This window comes from Heptranchias perlo, chromosome 22 (genome assembly GCF_035084215.1).
Source record: "Heptranchias perlo isolate sHepPer1 chromosome 22, sHepPer1.hap1, whole genome shotgun sequence".
Lineage (NCBI taxonomy): Eukaryota > Metazoa > Chordata > Chondrichthyes > Hexanchiformes > Hexanchidae > Heptranchias > Heptranchias perlo.
Window position 1 is genome coordinate 48,837,227 of NC_090346.1, and position 17,691 is coordinate 48,854,917.

The 17,691-nt window shown below is 43.5% G+C and overlaps 1 protein-coding gene across 2 annotated transcripts in view; it reads left to right on the forward strand.

Moving 5' to 3' along the window:
• capn15 (calpain 15) overlaps window positions 1-17,691 on the forward strand; it is a 251,189-nt gene that overhangs the window by 53,428 nt on the left and 180,070 nt on the right. For both annotated transcript variants that reach the window (XM_068003574.1, XM_068003576.1), the window contains exon 2: window positions 12,226-12,312. The gene's annotated coding sequence lies outside the window, so the exon portion shown is untranslated. The remainder of the gene's footprint in view (window positions 1-12,225; window positions 12,313-17,691) is intronic.

Consider the following 17,691-nt stretch of genomic DNA (forward strand, 5'->3'; position numbering starts at 1 on the left):
TTATTTTATCTGTCGTGCCTAAAGTACACTTTCTTTCTGCTGCTCTACGCTTTTCCCTTTCACTTGTTCTTGAACAACTGTTTGTACTATTTGTATTGTAAATTTCCCCTGGGTCTTCCCCTCTCTTGCTGCTCTCAATTTTATTCCCTTCTGACTCCCCGCTCAGGTTCCCATCCCCCTGCCACTCTAGTTTAAACCTTCCCCAACAGCACTAGCAAACACCCCCGCGAGGACATTGGTCCCGGTCCTGCTCGGGTGTAACCTGTCACGCTTGTACAGGTCCCACCTTCCCCAGAACCGGTCCCAGGAATCTAAATCCCTCCCTCCTACACCATCCCTGCAGCCACGCATTCATCCTGTCTATTCTCCTGTTCCTATACTCACTAGCACGTGGCACCGGTAGTAATCCTGAGATCACTACCTTTGAAGTCCTGCTTTTTAATTTATCTCCTAACTCCTTAAATTCACCTTGCAGGACCTCATCCCTTTTTTTACCTATGTCGTTGGTACCAATATGGACCACGACTACTGGCTGTTCACCCTCCCCCTCCAGAATGCCCTGCAGCCGCTCCGTGACATCCTTGACCCTAGCACCAGGGAGGCAACATACCATCCTGGAGTCACGTTTGCGGCCGCAGAAATGCCCGTCTGTTCCCCTTACAATTGAATCCCCTATCACTATAGCCCTGCCACTCTTCTTCCTCCCCTCCTGTGCAGCAGAGCCACCCATAGTGCCCCGAACCTGGCTCTTGCTGCATTCCCCTGATAAGCCATCTCCCCCAACAGTATCTAAAGCAGAATATCTGTCTGAGAGGGAGATGGCCCCAGGGGACTCCTGCTCTACCTGCCTCGTCCTTTTACTCTGCCTGGCGGTCACCCATTTCCTTTCTGCCTGCGTAATCTTTACCTGCGGTGTGACCACCTCACTGAACGTGCTATCCACGATAGTCTCAGCATCGTGGATGCTCCACAGTGAATCCACCCGCAGCTCCAGCTCCGAAAGACGGTTCGCCAGCAGCTGCAGCTGGACAGAGCCTCCTCCTCCTGTTAGTTGTTTAATTGTCCACCACCATTCACGACTGGATGTGGCAGGACTGCAGAGCTTTGATCTGATCCGTTGGTTGTGGAATTGCTTAGCTCTGTCTATAGCTTGTTGCTTCCACTGTTTAGCATGCATGTAGTCCTGAGTTGTAGCTTCACCAGGTTGGCACCTCATTTTTAGGTACGCCCGGTGCTGCTCCTGGCATGCTTCTTCTACACTCCTCATTGAACCAGGGTTGATCCCCTGGCTTGTTGCTAATGGTAGAGTGAGGAATATGCCGGGCCATGAGGTTACAGATTGTGCTGGAATACAATTCTGCTGCTGCTGATTGCCCACAGCACCTCATGGATGCCAAGTTTTGAGCTGCTAGATCTGTTCTGAATCTATCCCATTTAGCACAGTGGTAGTGCCACATAACACGTTGGATGATATCCTCAGTGCGAAGACGGGACTTCATCTCCACGAGGACTGCGGTGGTCACTCCTACCAATACTGTCATGGACAGAAGCATTTGCGACAGGTAGATTGGTGAGGATGAGGTCAAGTTTTTCCCTCGTGTTGGTTCACTTACCACCTGCCGCAGGCCCAGTCTGGCACCTATGTCCTTCAGGACTCGGCCAGCTCAGTCAGTAGTGGTGCTACCGAGCCACCCTTGGTGATGGATTTTTAAGTCCCCCACCCAGAGTACATTCTGTGCTCTTGCTACCCTCAGTGCTTCCTCCAAGTGGTGCTCAACATGGAGGAGGACTGATTCATCAGCTGAGGGAGGGCGGTAGGTAGTAATCAGCAGGAGGTTTCCTTACCCATGTGTGATATGATGCCATGAGATTTCATGGGGTCCAGAGTCAATGTTGAGGACTCCCTGGGCCATTCCCTCCTGACTATATATCACTGTACCACCACCTCTGGTGGGTCTGTCCTGCTGGTGGGACAGGACATACCCAGGGATGGTGATGGAAGAGTCTGGGACATTGGCTGAAAGGTATGATTCCCTGTGAGTATGGCGATGTCAGGCTGTTGCTTGACTCGTCCCAATTTTGGCACAAGTCTCCAAATGTTAGTGAGGAGGACTTTGCAGGGTTGACTGGGCTTGGTTTGCCTTTGTCGTGTCCAGTGCCGGGTGGTCCGTCCGGTTTTATTCTTCTTATGACTTTTTAACGAGATTTTATAACTGAGTGGCTTGCTAGGCCATTTCAGAGGGCAATTAAGAATCAACCACATTGCTGTGGGTCAGGCGTCACATATCAGCCAGACCGGGTAAGGACGGCAGGTTTCCTTCCCTAAAGGACATTAGTGAACCAGATGGGTTTTTACGACAATCCAGTAGTCAGTTTCATGGCCATCATCACTAATACTAGTATTTTAATTCCAGATTTTATTTAATTAATTGAATTTAAATTCCCCAGCTGCTGTGGCGGGATTTGAACTCATGACTCCAGATTACTAGTTCAGTAACATAACCACTTTCATAACTAACATAATCTTTCCTCATAGCTAAAATTCTCCAGTCCTGGCAACATCCTCGTAAATCTCCTTTGTACCCTCTCTAGTGCAATCACATTTTTCCTGTAATGTGACCAGAACTGTTCGCAGTACTCAAGCTGTGGCCTAACTCGTGTTTTATACAGTTCTAGCATAACCTCCTTGCTGTTATGTTCTGTGCCTCGGCTAATAAAGGAAAGTATTCCATATGCCTTCTCAACCACCTTACCTACCTGTCCTGCTACCTTCAGGTATCTGTGGACATGCACTCCAAGGTCCCTCACTTCCTCTACACCTCTCAGTATCCTCCCATTTATTGTGTATTCCCTTGCCTTGTTTGCCCACCCCAAATGCATTATCTCACAGGGCCTCGGTTTAACGTCTCATCCGAAAGACGGTACCTCTGACGGTGCAGCACACTCTCAGTACTGCACTGGGAGTGTCAGCCTGGATTTTGTGCTCAAGTCTTTGGAGTGGAGCTTGACCCTGTGACCTTCTGATTCCGAGGCAAGAGTGCTGCCCACTGAGCTAGGGCTGATCCTTTTCTAACTAAATTAACCCAACCTTTTCTAGATTATTCTACTTGTACTTGTACAGGTCTCTGTATCTGTGGGATTAAAAGGTGCTTTTACATTGGCAGGGTTCAGGTTCCCGAGCAGTAACTGATGGCTTACGAGCGCTGATCTCCCTGTTACCTTTAACCAGTGGCCCGCTGGTCCCTAATTAGTCCCTTGGACTGTTTAACATTACCCCTGACAGCAATTCTCTGGACCCATGAAAGGCTGGCCATTGGAGGTGCACGATCCGCCTCCTTCATATCGATAGTGTTGTCGATGATGGGAGCGCCATGTGCCGGACAAAAGCACCAGAGAGATATCTGTTTGTGAGAAGGACTCGGTGCATCAGCGCTGTTCCAAGAGTGTGAGGTGTGTGCATTCATGGTCAGAATTTGAGTTTCCAATGTTAAATGTGCAATTTCGGTTTTAGCAAAATCCTTAAAGTGTAACTGAATATTTAAGGCTGCAGCAGGTAATCGTACAGGTTTCTACTTTACATAGATAGAAAGTTAAGGGTTAATGTTGCCTTTCATGCTTGAGGCAAAAACTGTGGAAAGCACAGAACACTGTGACCTTGGAGAAAATTATATAGAAGAATAATAAAAGACCAGCGAGTTTGCTTGCCTGTCTTTCTGTCTCGCAGAGTTCCAGTGTGGTGAATCATCTCTGTTGCTCGGCAAAATGACTTACAGTGAGCTTCCTGACCTACTGCAATATGTCATGGAGGCCTTAGTTGAATTACTCTGTGCATCTCTTTTGACTGAAGGGAGCAACTAATTTTTCTAGCTCCCTCCCTCTGCCTGCCCCCCCCCCCCTGCCCTCCCTTGCTGCCCCCTCTAAGGAAGTATATACTTGTCTTAGAGGTGGTGCAACAAAGGTTCACTGGATTGATTCCTGGGATGAGAGGGTTGTCCCATGAGGAGAGATTGAGGAAAATGAGCCTATAATCTCTGAAGTTTAAGAGAATGAGAGATGATCTCATTGAAACATATAAGATTCTATCAGGTCTTGACAGGGTAGATGCTGAGAGGATGTTTCCCCTGGTTGGAGAGTCTAGAATTAGGAGGCATGGACTCAGGATAAGGGGTTGGCTATTTAGGACCAAGACGAGGAGGAATTTCTTCACTTAGGATTGTAAATCTTTACTCCATAGGGCTGTGGATACTTAGTTGTTGAGTATATTCAAGGCTGAGATCGACAGAGTTTTTGGACTCTAGGGGAATCAAGGGATATGGGGGTCTGGCGGGTAAGTGGAGTTGAGGTCGAAGATCAGCCATGATCTTATTGAATGGCGAAGCAGGCTCGAGGGGCCCTATGGCCTACTCCTGCGCCTATTTCTTATGTTCTTATGTTTTGAAAATCCAAATACACTACACCCACTGGTTCCCCCTTATCTACCCTGCTAGTTACACCTGATAACGCATCCAAGCCTACTTTGGACATCTTCTGAACTCTGCATGCAGGCATATCCAGCAGGGGAAGTGGGTTGTTGGTTAGTGATCAGAAGGAGACCATATACTGTTCCCTCTTTCTCTTTCCCCCCCCCCACCCCGGGTCAAAAAGCCGAGTTCAAATGTGCACTCCCCAATACCTCGGCCAACCCAGCCTGGGTTCTAACCTAAACATGGTCTGTGGAATTCAGCGCCACACCATGCGGTAAGGCTGACTGCTGAAAGTTGTGAATACTATTTCTTGGTTAGAGTAAAGTGTATCTATTAAGTGCACAGTGATGAGGAATGGAGTGCAAAGGTGGCTGCTGCTTTCATGAAAGAATTTCTGGTAGATAAGTTTGATTAACACTAAATTGCAAAAAAAAATACCAGTTTCCCAAATGTGCAGTGACAGTTGTACTAGTTCTGTTCAATATTTTGATTGCAGTGATTCATTTGGGAGGTGTGTTGTCATTATTTCGATGAATGAACTCTTTGTATACCTGCACATGAAGGTACTACTTGAATAGTGTGCAGTGATCGAAATACTTCTCCCAGTCCAAAGCTTTGTCAGCCCCAAAAAGAGGTTTCCAGCTGTGTGTTAATACAAATTAAAATAGTTTTTGCAATATGTGATTAAACTCTGCATGTCCTCAGTGAAGTGTCTATTGAATAGTGAAACTATAACCAATATTTGACACAATCAGTATTTAAAGAATACCCTTGCTGTCAATTTCATCCCCCTCCCCGGCCATTGTCTGAAGCTGAACCAGACTGTTTGCAACCTCTGCATCCTTTTCAAGCCCCCGCTGAGCTTCTGGTCCCATATCCTCTCCATCACAAAGACTGCCTACCTCCACCTCCGTAACATCGCCCTTCTCCGCCCCTGCCTCAGCTCATCTGCTGCTGAAACCCTCATCCACGCCTTTGTTATCTCCAGACTCGACTATTCCAATGCTCTCCTGGCAGGCCTCCCATCTTCCACCATCTGTAAACTCTAGCTAATCCAAAATTCTGCAGCCCGTATCCTATCCCACACCAAGAACTGCTCACCCATCACTCCTGCCCTTGTTAACCTACATTGGCTCCCAGTCAACCAACGACTCCATTTTAAAATTCTCATCCTTGTGTTTAAATCACTTCATTTCCTCACCTCTCCCTATCTCTGTAACCTTCTCCAGCCCTACAATCCCCTTCCGTTCCTTGAACTTTACGTTTCTCTGAATTGCCTCTTGTGTATCCCCCTCCCATTTGCCCCACCATTGGTGGCTGTGCCCTTAACTGCTTAAGCCCTACGCTCTGGAATTCCTTCCCTAAATCTCTCTCTCTTTCTACCTTCCTATTCTTTTTTAAAGACCCTTCTTAAAACCCAAACTTTTGGTCACCCCTCCGAATGTCCCTTTGGCCTGGTGGTGTTTGTTTGATTTATGTCTCTGTGAAGTGTCTTGGGGAGTTTTGATCTGCGGTAATGCAGCTATTTAAATGTCATTGTCAGTAAGCCAGTAGAGGCTAGTTGGGATTATGGAAGCCTGTTTTTTTTTAATGCATAGCATAATATGTGATTATGGGTCTGAGGTGCTCACCTGTGGTAGTTCCAGCTCTCTTGGCTGCTATACCAGTGGTGTGAAGTGGGTCTGATATGGTGATAATCAGTGACAGAATCTTGAAACCGTACTGTAGCTTTAGTTAACACAGAGCCGTGGCAAAAAGTACCAATGACTGAGCATTGACTGTGTTTAAAGGTAATGACAAACATGCCATCTGTTTGTACGGCCTGATGTGTAGATAACCCGCCATGAAAATCACAGTGAAAGGAAAGAGCATGGAGATGTGTTTGGAAAAAATAAGTGGTGCGTTAGAATGTATTGATATTGTCAGCTCTGCATGATGTGGTGAGTACAGGCGGGTCTTTTGTTGGTAAATACAACATTGGCAATTCCGATTGAGTTTTTATCTTACTCCCAGATAAGCTTTTCCCTGTGTAGGATGCTTGAATTCTAACAGTAATTACTAGTTTCATGTCCTTTTTTGTACACTCAAATATCCAGGAACCCTTAATAAGGGAGCATGTGGGACCTGGATTTGAAATGAGCTCAGTCTTACAGGATGAAACTTTGCTCTGTTTGGCTTTAAAGGCCTAAGCAAAATGTATGGGTAGTCTTGGTCCATTTCCCAGTAAGCTTGGGTCTGCAGTGAAAAACTGTCCTAATTTGGCAGCTCATTGACAAATTTCACTTGGGGAGCCTATGGCTGGTGTGGGAAACAAATGTCACACAAGTGCATTGCAGAAGGGATTGCTCTTAGCATAATGCTAAGACACATTGGGTTGGAGTTGAGGAAGTCTCACTAATATTCCTTACCTTGACATGCAAAAAAATTGACCCCAAAAAAATGATTTTTGTCTCCCAACCAAAGATTATTTTATGCTGCTGCTAATTTTTAATATGGTTTTGGAAGAGTGATGCTGTCCAATCTCCTGGGACTGCTCTGCTTTGAATACAACTTGCTTTGTGCCATTCTTAGTTAGCCAGTAGAAGCCATCAGGATTATGGAAAGCCTGCCGTCCTTACCCGATCTGGTCTCATGGATTTAAGGGCAAATTATTGACCTGGTTAGGAAACTGGCTGAGCGGCAGGAGACCGAGAGTAGGGATAATGGGCAGGTACTTAAAATGGCAGGATGTGACTAGTGGTGTCCCACAGGGATCTGTGTTGGGGCCTCAACTATTCACTGTATTTATTAATGACTTAGATGACAAGATAGGGAGCCACAAATCCAAGTTTGCTGATGACACTAAGATTGTAAGCAGTGTAAATGGAAGCATAAAATTACAGAGAGCTATTAATAAATTGAGTGGACAAAACTGTGGCAAATGGATTTCATTGTAGGCAAATGTGAGGTCATCCACTTTGGACCTAAAAAGGATAGATCAGAGTACTTTCTAAATGGTGAAAAGCTTGAAACAGTGGAGGTCCAAAGAGACTTTGGGTGTCTATGTACATAGATCATTAAAATGTCATGTACATAGATCATTAAAATGTCATGGACAGGTACAGAAAATAATCATAGAGGCTGATGGAATGCTGACCTTTATATCTAGAGGACTAGGATACAAGGGGGTAGAAGTTATGCTACAGCTATACAAAGCCCTGGTTAGACCGCACCTGGAGTACTATATTCATTTCTGGGCACCGCACCTTAGGAAGGACGTATTGGCCTTGGAGGGAGTGCAGCGTAGGTTTACTAGAATGATACCCGGACTTCAAGGGTTAAGTTACGAGGAGAGATTACACAAACTAGGGATGTATTCCCTGGAATTTAGAAGATTAAGGGGTGATTTGATCGAAGTTTTCAAGATATTAAGGGGAACTGATAGGGTAGATAGAGAGAAATTATTTCTGCTGGTTGGGGAGTCCAGACCGAGACTAGGGGACATAGTCTTAAAAATTAGAGCCAGACCTTTCAGAAGTGAAGTTAGGAAACACTTCTACACGCAAAGGGTGGGAGAAGTTTGGAACTCTCTTCCGCAAATGGCAGTTGATGCCAGCTCAATTGTTAATTTTAAACCCAAGATTGATAGATTTTTGTTAACCAAAGGTATTAAGGGATATGGGGCTAAGGCAGGTATATGGAGTTAGTTCACAGATCAGCCATGATCTCGTTGAATGGCGGAACAGGCTTGAGGGACTAAATGGCCTATCCTGTTCCTATATATGACTCTTAACTGCCCTCTGAAGTGGCCTAGCAAACCACAGTCAGTTGTATCAAACAGGAGACTCACCATCTTCTCAGAGCGACTGGGGATGGGCAATAAATGCCGGCCTTGTCAGTGCCACCCGTATCCTGAGAATGAATTTTTAAAAAAGTTGACTCTTTCATGTTACATTATAGTCATTCACTGTAAAACCCACCTAATAATATACTATGTTTGCTCACAAGGAACTGAATTTCTGACTCCTCTGATTGTGGGGTTACCTTAATAGTTCCACAGTTGACCAAACAGTCTGGGCCGCCTTCATTTTGTCCCTTGTATAGCATCATAGAATTTAACTACACAAAGAGGCCATGTAGCCCATTGCTCATGTGCTGGCTCTCAAAGAACTATCCACTTAGTCCCATTCCTCTGTCCTTTCTGAATACTCGTGAAATTTTCTTTTTCAAATATTTCTTCATTTTCCTTTTAAAAGCTGCCTCCACTGTCTCAGACAGGGTACTCCATGTGCCAGTAACCCTGTGTGCAAAAAGAAATTCTCCCAACCTCTCCTCCCCTTGTTCCTTTTGATGATCTTTAATCTGTGAAGTTTGAAGCTGACTGACAGGAAATACATCATGCGCCAGATTAGCTTGGATATGTGCAAACCTACACCTGGCAGTGTGCCTCTGGAGTGGGATTTTAAATGTTAGTGTGACTTGTTCTAACGTGAGTGGGTGTAGCTAATATTATGGTGGTTCCTGTATATTCAGACAATGTGTTTCCCATGGTGGTTATTTCCTGTTGGGAGCTGTGAGGAGAGCCACCAACCCCTGCCAGCTTGTACTGAAATATCCAATGCCTTTCATCTTATTTTAGAAAACTCTATGCCTGTATCCACTGTTTCTGTCTCTGCCTCAAAATGCATTCATTGACTTCTGGTAGTTTTACAGCATTGAATTAAACATCCAACTCTTGCACCACTTCAAATTAATATATTTAATAAAAAATAATGGTGATCACTGGGGTGTAAGACATTTGTGCTTTGGCTGTTATGTTTGGTTAAGTTTACAACACTGTTGTCTGGAATGCTCAAAGTCAGTGTATAACACATACAGGAATGGTCTTGTACAAAATATCCTGCTCTATTACTCCTCTGCAAAACAATGTTGTCTGTACTTGTGCGTTAAACAGGACAGTATTACTATATTGTGAATACCAGAGGGTTCGGAGCCTAAATTAGTGCAAATTGGTAAAATGTTTGTTTCTATGTGAGTGTAAAAATGAAATGGGGAAGGTGAAAAAAAGTCACTGTAAATTGAGTGTTGTTGTAAGATAAACATCATAGCATTCGGAAGTGTGTTGGAGATCAGCAAGCTCTTGAGTTGGATGACCATGTAAAAAGCTTGAGCATTGCTCCCAGAGTTGAACATTTCTCCCCCCTTTCCTTGGTGCTTCTCAACAGAGCGCATTATATTCCCAACGTTCAGTTATTCTCTGTATATTATGTACGAGAGGATTAAATCCCTTGTAACTTTTTGCTTCAGAAAAGCATAGAAGGAATAGTCAGGCTATTACAATGCAACTGCAGAATAATACAATCAATGACATTTCTGCAGAACTATAACTGTCATAACTACCAAGTGTCTCCCCTCTGCCCTGCAATACAATGAAATAATAATAGCAATGATCCTGTTACTGTACCTATTAAAGTACAAAGCTGTAATTTCATCTTGGAATCCATTTGAGATCCATAAACTATCAGGCTGCATGTTTGAGTTTCATATTGTATGCAGCCCTATTTTAAATTATTGCCACTTTTCTTTGCTCTTAGCTACAAGTTATTTTCTTTTTACAAAATGAATAGTTTTTGCAGCTTCTGGATTGTGGATTGATTTTTGTCGCCAGAACATGTCCCCGTAAAAGAAGATCGGTGTTGTCATCCCATCCTCTTCTTCTATTGAGTCTAGTCAGTATAAAGGAGGCTTCTTAATTTGGTGATGCTCCAGGCCCACCATGAGCTGTGATGATGATCCCCTAACATTGGAAGGAACTGTGCAAAATGCCCTCACTGTGACCTGCTTCTTGTGTGGCTCCAAAAGATTATATACAGAGGATGTAATGCTCTCTGATAGATCTTGTAAAAGGTATAAATTGTTTAATGTGTTGCTGTACTGCAGCAATTCCAAAGTGGAACATTTAATCTATCAGGTAGTGCTGTACCTTTCTCTCATTGATTGTATTGTATCTCGCAGCATCCAGCTCTCTTCCGAGGAGGAGGTTAATTGAAGCACGCCTGGTCAGTTTTGGTGCTCGTACTGTAAGATAATTTGCCAGCAAATCTGCCATTTCCGATTGGATGTAGGCCTTTGACAACGGCTTGGCCAGGGAGGGCTGGTAGATTCTGATTTCAGTGCAGCTAATGTTAACTGTCATATCACACTCTGGCAATAAGTTGGGCAGTTTGGCAATGTAAGGAGATGCAGGGTCTGAGATGTGCATGCTCATTTTTATTTAGTCTGGGGGGCGGCCGAGCATTTCTTTCCCAAATTAAAAGGCAGCATCTTAGACCCCCATGTAATAGTGTTCTGTCCTTCTCCAGGATCTAGGTTCAAATTTGGTCCAGACTGATGGGATGAAATTCTCTTTTGTCTGTTGCCTGCAAGGGTCCTTCATGAAATGATGCCTGACAGCGTTGACCCAGGGGCAGCCAGGGTGAAGAATCTGCACCGAGCTAAAGAGTGGGATTTTGTTTGGTGTCTTATGATGTGCGCCCTGAACTCTCTAGTATGAAAGTCAACGCACCCAAAATGTAGACAGGACCAAAAAGGGAGAGGAAATGTACGGTGATTTTGAATGGTGACTCTTTTTAAGATATCTTCTCTTGCGTGGGTTTCCATACCATCCTGTGCTTGAATATTCTGATGGAAGCCTAACCCAGCAAGATCTGGGATTTACTGAAAAGGGAAAATTAGAGGGGAAAAGTCAGATAGAAGCTGCATTCTACCACTTGATGCAACACACTAGTACATCACGTAGTCTCTAGTCTGGGGTGTTGAATTGCAGTTTGTGCACAGAGAGCAGATTTTCTAATCTTTGTCTGATGGGCATTATTTTAGCAATCCATGATTTTTTAGCATTTTGGTTTTCCCTTCTGAAATGTCCCATGTTGATTCTGCCCTAACATGTACCCAAACTGCACCATTAAATATAAATTGTATGTAAGTGTAGAAATGTAAGGAATCTTACAACACCAGGTTATAGTCCAACAGTTTTATTTGAAAATCACCAAGCTTCCGGAGGCTTTCTCCTTCGTCACACTCACCTGACTAAGGAGAAAGCCTCCGAAAGCTTGTGATTTTCAAATAAAACTGTTGGACTATAACCTGGTGTTGTAAGATTCCTTACATTTGTCCACCCCAGTCCATCACCGGCATCTCCACATTATGTAAGTATAGGTACAACACTCTATATCCCAGGGGCAGTTTATCTGCAGCAGTTCTGACATTTAAAGTTATTTTGTGAAATTCTCACGCCCGACAAGGGCTGTTGATTCTGATTGGGAAACAACAACCAAAGTGATAATGGCCGCGCTTGTATGAAGCCTTGAAAAATTGAGAGCAAAGTGGTTGATGGGAAGGGCAAAATCGAAACTTGAAACTCAATTGTGAAATTTATCTTGAACTAAACATGAAGAGAATGCTGTTCAGTCGCAATTTTTACAGGTTAATTCCTTTGTGTTTTAACTTGAAATGAAATATATACAATGTATTGGTCCACAAAATTCAAGGAAGACCACTTATTTGATCTTTCCTGAATTTAGTGAACCAGCATAATCAAATTGCTAAGACCACTATTTTCTTATAGAAAAGAGGGAGTACTTTGAAAAGGTACTCCCTCTTAAACTTTCCTTTCCTGTTAATAAGCGTTTAGCATTTGGGTTGGGTGGGGGGGGTGCGGTTTGAATAGAGAAAGGAAATGGTGAATTCAAAGAAAAATAATACATTTTTTGAAAATTTCCAGGTATGCAGAAACGGGGAAGCTTCACTTCAGTTCTAAAGAACGACCTGTTGCCCCTGTAGGTCGGACTGCGGCCTTTCGCACAGGAAGGTAAGAGTTTAAATATTGTACCAAATGAATGCTGCAACATTGAAATCATACCTCACCATGGAACTGATGACATCCTATAAAATATGTTGAAAAGTATGAAACAACCTTATTCTACTCAAACAGTAAAACTTTCTCGCAGATGTTTCTGGTCACCCTGAAAAGAAATATAAAATACTCCCGCTGAAACACTCGCGTCTCATTGCAAAGCTATTACTACTAATGCTGGCCACCTACTCCACCAGTGGGAGCATGGCAATGCGTTGGCGATATTTCCGGCCTTCTCTGTCTTGTATGTAGTGCCACGCAGTGTGGAAGCTTAAGTTGAGCTTTTTTAGGTCCCTCATGACTGCGTGGGTCCAGATGGCTCTTGGTTGGACTTGAGACCTATGCCTATCTGGAGGGAGCCTCGATTGGGTGCTCTTCATGTCAAAGTTTCTGTCTGACCGGGCGATATGCCCAAATAGTTGCAGTCGTGGGAGACTGATGGTTTCGGAGACAGCGGGTTGTGCTGTGCGCCTTCTGATCACTGCGTTCCAGTTGTACCAGCAGACCCCAAGTATTCGTCGGAGGCACTGTTGGTCAAAGACATCCAGTCTTGTTTGGTCGCTAACGGTAGGATCCCATGTGGCTACTGCATATTTCGACTGGGATAACAAGACAGTTTTATAATCTGAAATAAAAACAGAAAATGCTGGAAATACTCAGCCGGACAGGAGAAAGCAGTCGCGGAGAAAGAAACAGAGTTAAAGTTTCAGGTCGATGACCTTTCATCAGAACTGTATAATCTGCGTTTGGTTGCTGGTTAAATTCTTGACTTCCACACATTCTTTTCAGGGGGTCGCATAATGCCTCTGGCGATCTCTATTCGCTGACGTATCTCTCCTTCAGAGGCTGCTGAGCTGTGCATCAAACCCCCAAGGTAGTTGAAGTTGTCGACTATCTCTATGGCAAGGCCCAGCAGTCATTTATTTCTTATTTCATTTCCTAAACACAGATATCGCATTGATAATGTATATTTCCCATTTTTGTGTTACTTAATTTTTCATTCCAACTTCCACAATGTACTGCGGGAGTGAATCTAGAATCTAAAGTGGAAAAATTATTTGGCCTCTTTCAACTTCCTTTAACACTGAGTTATTGCTCATATCCTTTTCTCTCCTATCCTTTTAAAAGTGTCTCGGTTTGAGATGTGTTTGTTCTCTTCTCTGTTGTTAACTAGGCCATTCCTTCCACTTTTCCCACAAGTAAACTTTTTAGCTTTATTCACTGCGGTTTTTGTATTTTAGAAATATATTCTTTGCCGGAGAGGGGGAGTGTTGAAAGTTTACTTGGGATCTTAAACCTGTGTGAAGTGCTTGAGCTTCCACGGTGACTCAATATGGTGCCAGTTGTTGAAGCATGATGCAATTTTTTTCAGTGCATATATGACTTGAGCTCAGCATCGATGACTGTTCCTGTATATCTAGGTAAATGTAGTGTGAGTGTAGTTTCCAACTTAACACTACACTCTGGCTTGCTGGAATAAATCGCGTGCTGTCATGTGACTTCCTCATCTTCAGCAGGTAGATAAATCTGTTCTCTATTGGACCAAGGCTCAGGCAATAAATGAATAGCTAAACTTATTTAACGTTAAAGAGGTCAATGAACAGAACTCAGTACAAATAGTGTATTTAAAAGAGTTGCCAAACTTTACAGCCTCCTCAAAATGTCAACAACAAAGTCTCTTCGCCTGACTCTTAACATAAAATAGATTCTTGAAAAACAGTTAGCCACTTCTTGCGTGCAAGACACTACCAGAGAGTCAGATTGGTCCAGTCTCTTAGCTTTTAGTCTGACACTCACGGTAAAGTCATCTCCGATATAGAGCAAGGTGAAAGGGCTTAGGGAGAGAGCTCCAGCATGTAGGGCCCCATATGGCTGAGAGCACTGATAGAACAGAAGGAAGAGGGATCCAGTGTCAGAAGAGTGAAGGATATTGGCTGGCATGCCGGTCTGGAGGAGGTTATAGAAATAGGGTGGGGCAAGGCCCTGGAGATATTTGTGGACTAGGATGAGGATTTTAAATTCTGTGCATTCAGCAGTGGAGAGAGAATGGAGGTTGGCCAAGACAAGTGATTGTGGGGGGGGGCAAAATTGGTTGCAGAAGACGAAGGACGTAAGTTTTTACCAGAGCAAACTAAATCAGACAAAATAGTACTTAACTCTCTCTTCGGTGTATTAAACTATTTTCAGAGTCCCACATAGCAATTTAGAAATTCTTAATTTTTTGTGAAAGAGTAACTGATACAATACTTGGGTCCCGAATACCGTGGCTCGTATGGAGCATAAACACTAGCATTGACGAGTGGCTGTTTCTGTGCTGTAAAAAATCTACGTAATTCTATGTAACTATAGAGTTCCATCTCACCACAGTGACTTGGATGTGCATTTAAACAAGTGAACTATAGATGGGCAACGATCTTGAGCCTTTATGCAAAACAAAACCTTTCATGTCACAGGTGCTAATTCTGAGATGTCAACAACATTCCTGGCATGGTACCCCTCAATGGGAGCCCTTTACAGGTAGCTGCAGCCCCTTTCTTGCAACAGAGAGGAGAGAGGTGACCTCTTTGAAACATATAAGATTCTGAGGGGGCTTGACAGGGTAGATGCTGAGAGGTTGTTTCCCCCGACTGGAGAGTCTAGAACAACAGGGCATAGTCGCAGGATAAGGGGTCGGCCGTTTAAGACCGAGATGAGAAGGAATTTCTTCACGCAGAGGGCTGTGAATCTTTGGAATTCTCTACCCCAGAAGGCTGTGGATGCTGAGTTATTGAGTATATTCATGGCTGAGATGGATAGATTTTTGGACTCTAGGAGAATCGAGGGATATGGGGATCAGGCGGGAAAGTGGAGTTGAGGTTGAAGATCAGCCATGATCTGATTGAATGGCGGAGCAGGCTCGAGGGGCCGTATGGCCAACTCCTGCTCCTATTTCTTATGTTCTTAAACATACATATATTGCCTGAGGAATTAATCAAATTAATTTGTCCTGATAGGGGTCTGCCTGTATGTAATTAATACAAACAGAGGCAGGCTGTCTTTATAGGAACAGGAGAAGGCCATTTAGCCTGTTGAGCCTGTTGGATAGGAACAGGAGTAGGCCATTCAATTAGATCATAGATAATCTGTACCTCAACTCTATTTACCTTTCTTTGCTTCATGTCCCGTGATCTGGATTCCTCCACCAGAGGAAATCGTTTCTCTCTGTCTACTCTATCGAAACCCTTTATCATTTTAAATATCTCGATTAGATCACCCCTCAACCATCTAAACTCAACTTTTGAACTTAGCACCTCTATTCCACAGAGGTGTGTGTGATGATCTCATTGCTCGTGCATACACACAGACAACACAAATCTCTTTCACAAAGCAATTAACGAGAATCCGTTTGTTCTTTTACTCGTAGGCTACACAAAATAAATCCCAACAGAAGCAGCACCATGCTTTCCATTTTATTTTTAAATATCCCATGGCTCTGGCTTCCATACAGTTTAAATGAAAGGATACAACATAGAAATGTAATGACTTGACTAAAGATTGTTCCCTGTTTCTACCATGTATTTGACTCAGATTGATCAAATCGGGAACATAGAAGGACAGAATTCTACAGCACAGAAGGAGACCACCTGCCCATTGTGTCTGTGCCGGCTCTCTGAAAGAGCTCACCACTTAATCCCGTTCCCCTGCCCTTTCCCTGTATTCATTTAAGTCTTTCTCAAATATTTATCCACCTTTTAATAAAAGCTATTATGGATTCTGCTTTCATCACTGACTCTTGTCCTTATGGCTCAGTGACACACTGGGTAATGCCTTTACCAACTGAGGCATTGAGGAAGTTGACAGGATCATTATCTTTACTGACTGCAGCCTGCTCGAAGCGCGTGTGTGCTTTGGTCATCCTCTGTTGTGGAGGTATTAATTATGGCCTTGAAACTGTGCAAATATTAGTTTATGAATTTTATAAATTTTAACTGGGCTGATGCCTCTTGTAAAGTGAGGGATAAAGGAATGTCATACAAATGCACGGTAAGCTCAGGCACTAATATTCGCTGTGTGATTTTAAGGTGTGCATGGATTACAGTACTCACATAGTACTTGTTTTTTTCCCCCAAATGTTAAGCGACCTTTTTACTTTTCTGAATCAAGTATCAAAGGTGAAAATAACTGCAGGTGAGAACCAGTTGGACTGTGACACACAATGCTGTCCGTCTCTCTTCGTATCCTTGGTGATGGTTAATCCATAGCACGCAGATCCATGGCATTTCATAAGTCTGTGGCGAAGAATGATAGATGGAAGTGTGTGTGTGTGTGTGTCAAGAAGGACAAAGGAAGCTCTCTAGAAACCAGTCTTTGTTTTATGCAATGTTGATGAAAGAATTTTAAAGTGTGAAATTACGGTTCTTGACTGTCATTCTGAAACTGCAATTAGGGGTCAGTTGATTATGTTGCGATTATATATCTTTGTTTGATTGTGGATATTTTTCCGGCACCATGAGGCTAGATTGAAGTTCTCTTGGGTTAACATCTTCTATTCTGCTTGCATCATCTGGGCTGTTTCTGGTCTTATTCCCTGTTTTTTTTTCAGTGTGGTTATTGGCAAACGAATTCTACATCTGGGAGTTCTTCCTTATTTGATCTGTTGTAAATCCAGTGTGAGTATGATATTGAGTCTCACGATCAAGGTTAGAAAGCTGTTGCAGTACTAATCTCTGTAGATAGCAGTATAATCGCGATTGAAGTGTTTTTTGGAGGGGGGGGGCGGATCTTCTTTGAAGATGACCTTTCGGTGTGTCTACAGATTCCCCAGGGCTGTACATTTATCTGAAGTATGTTGGAATAAATTGAGCTGCCACCTTTATGCTGACGGTCAATTGCACAGTTTCATGAAAGTAAATGTTGCGTGATTGCTTGTGTTTATGCTCAGATAAAAATGTGTACCCAGCAAAACCATCCCAGTGTGATATTGAGTGAGTGGACGGGATGGGTGCAGACATGAATTGATTGACCATTTGTGCTTTGGTATCTCTGAATTGATCCCAACTGGAAACCTGCCCAAGTCGTGGGTTTATCTCTGGGTGGGAGTAATTTGGGGCTTCCATTGACATCCAATACTTTACAGGATTCCCAATGATACAGTTACAGGCAAGCAATTCCAGATGTTGTCTGATCTGTAGGGTTTCCAGTTCCTAGCAAAACTTGTTTTGTTGCAGTATGGCTGCATGTTGCTCATCCCTTGGCCCTGGGCAGCAGGCTTAAAAAAATTAATTCTCGGGATGTGGGCATCGCTGGCAAGGCTTGTATTTATTGCCCATCCCTAGTTGCCCAGGTTTGATACAA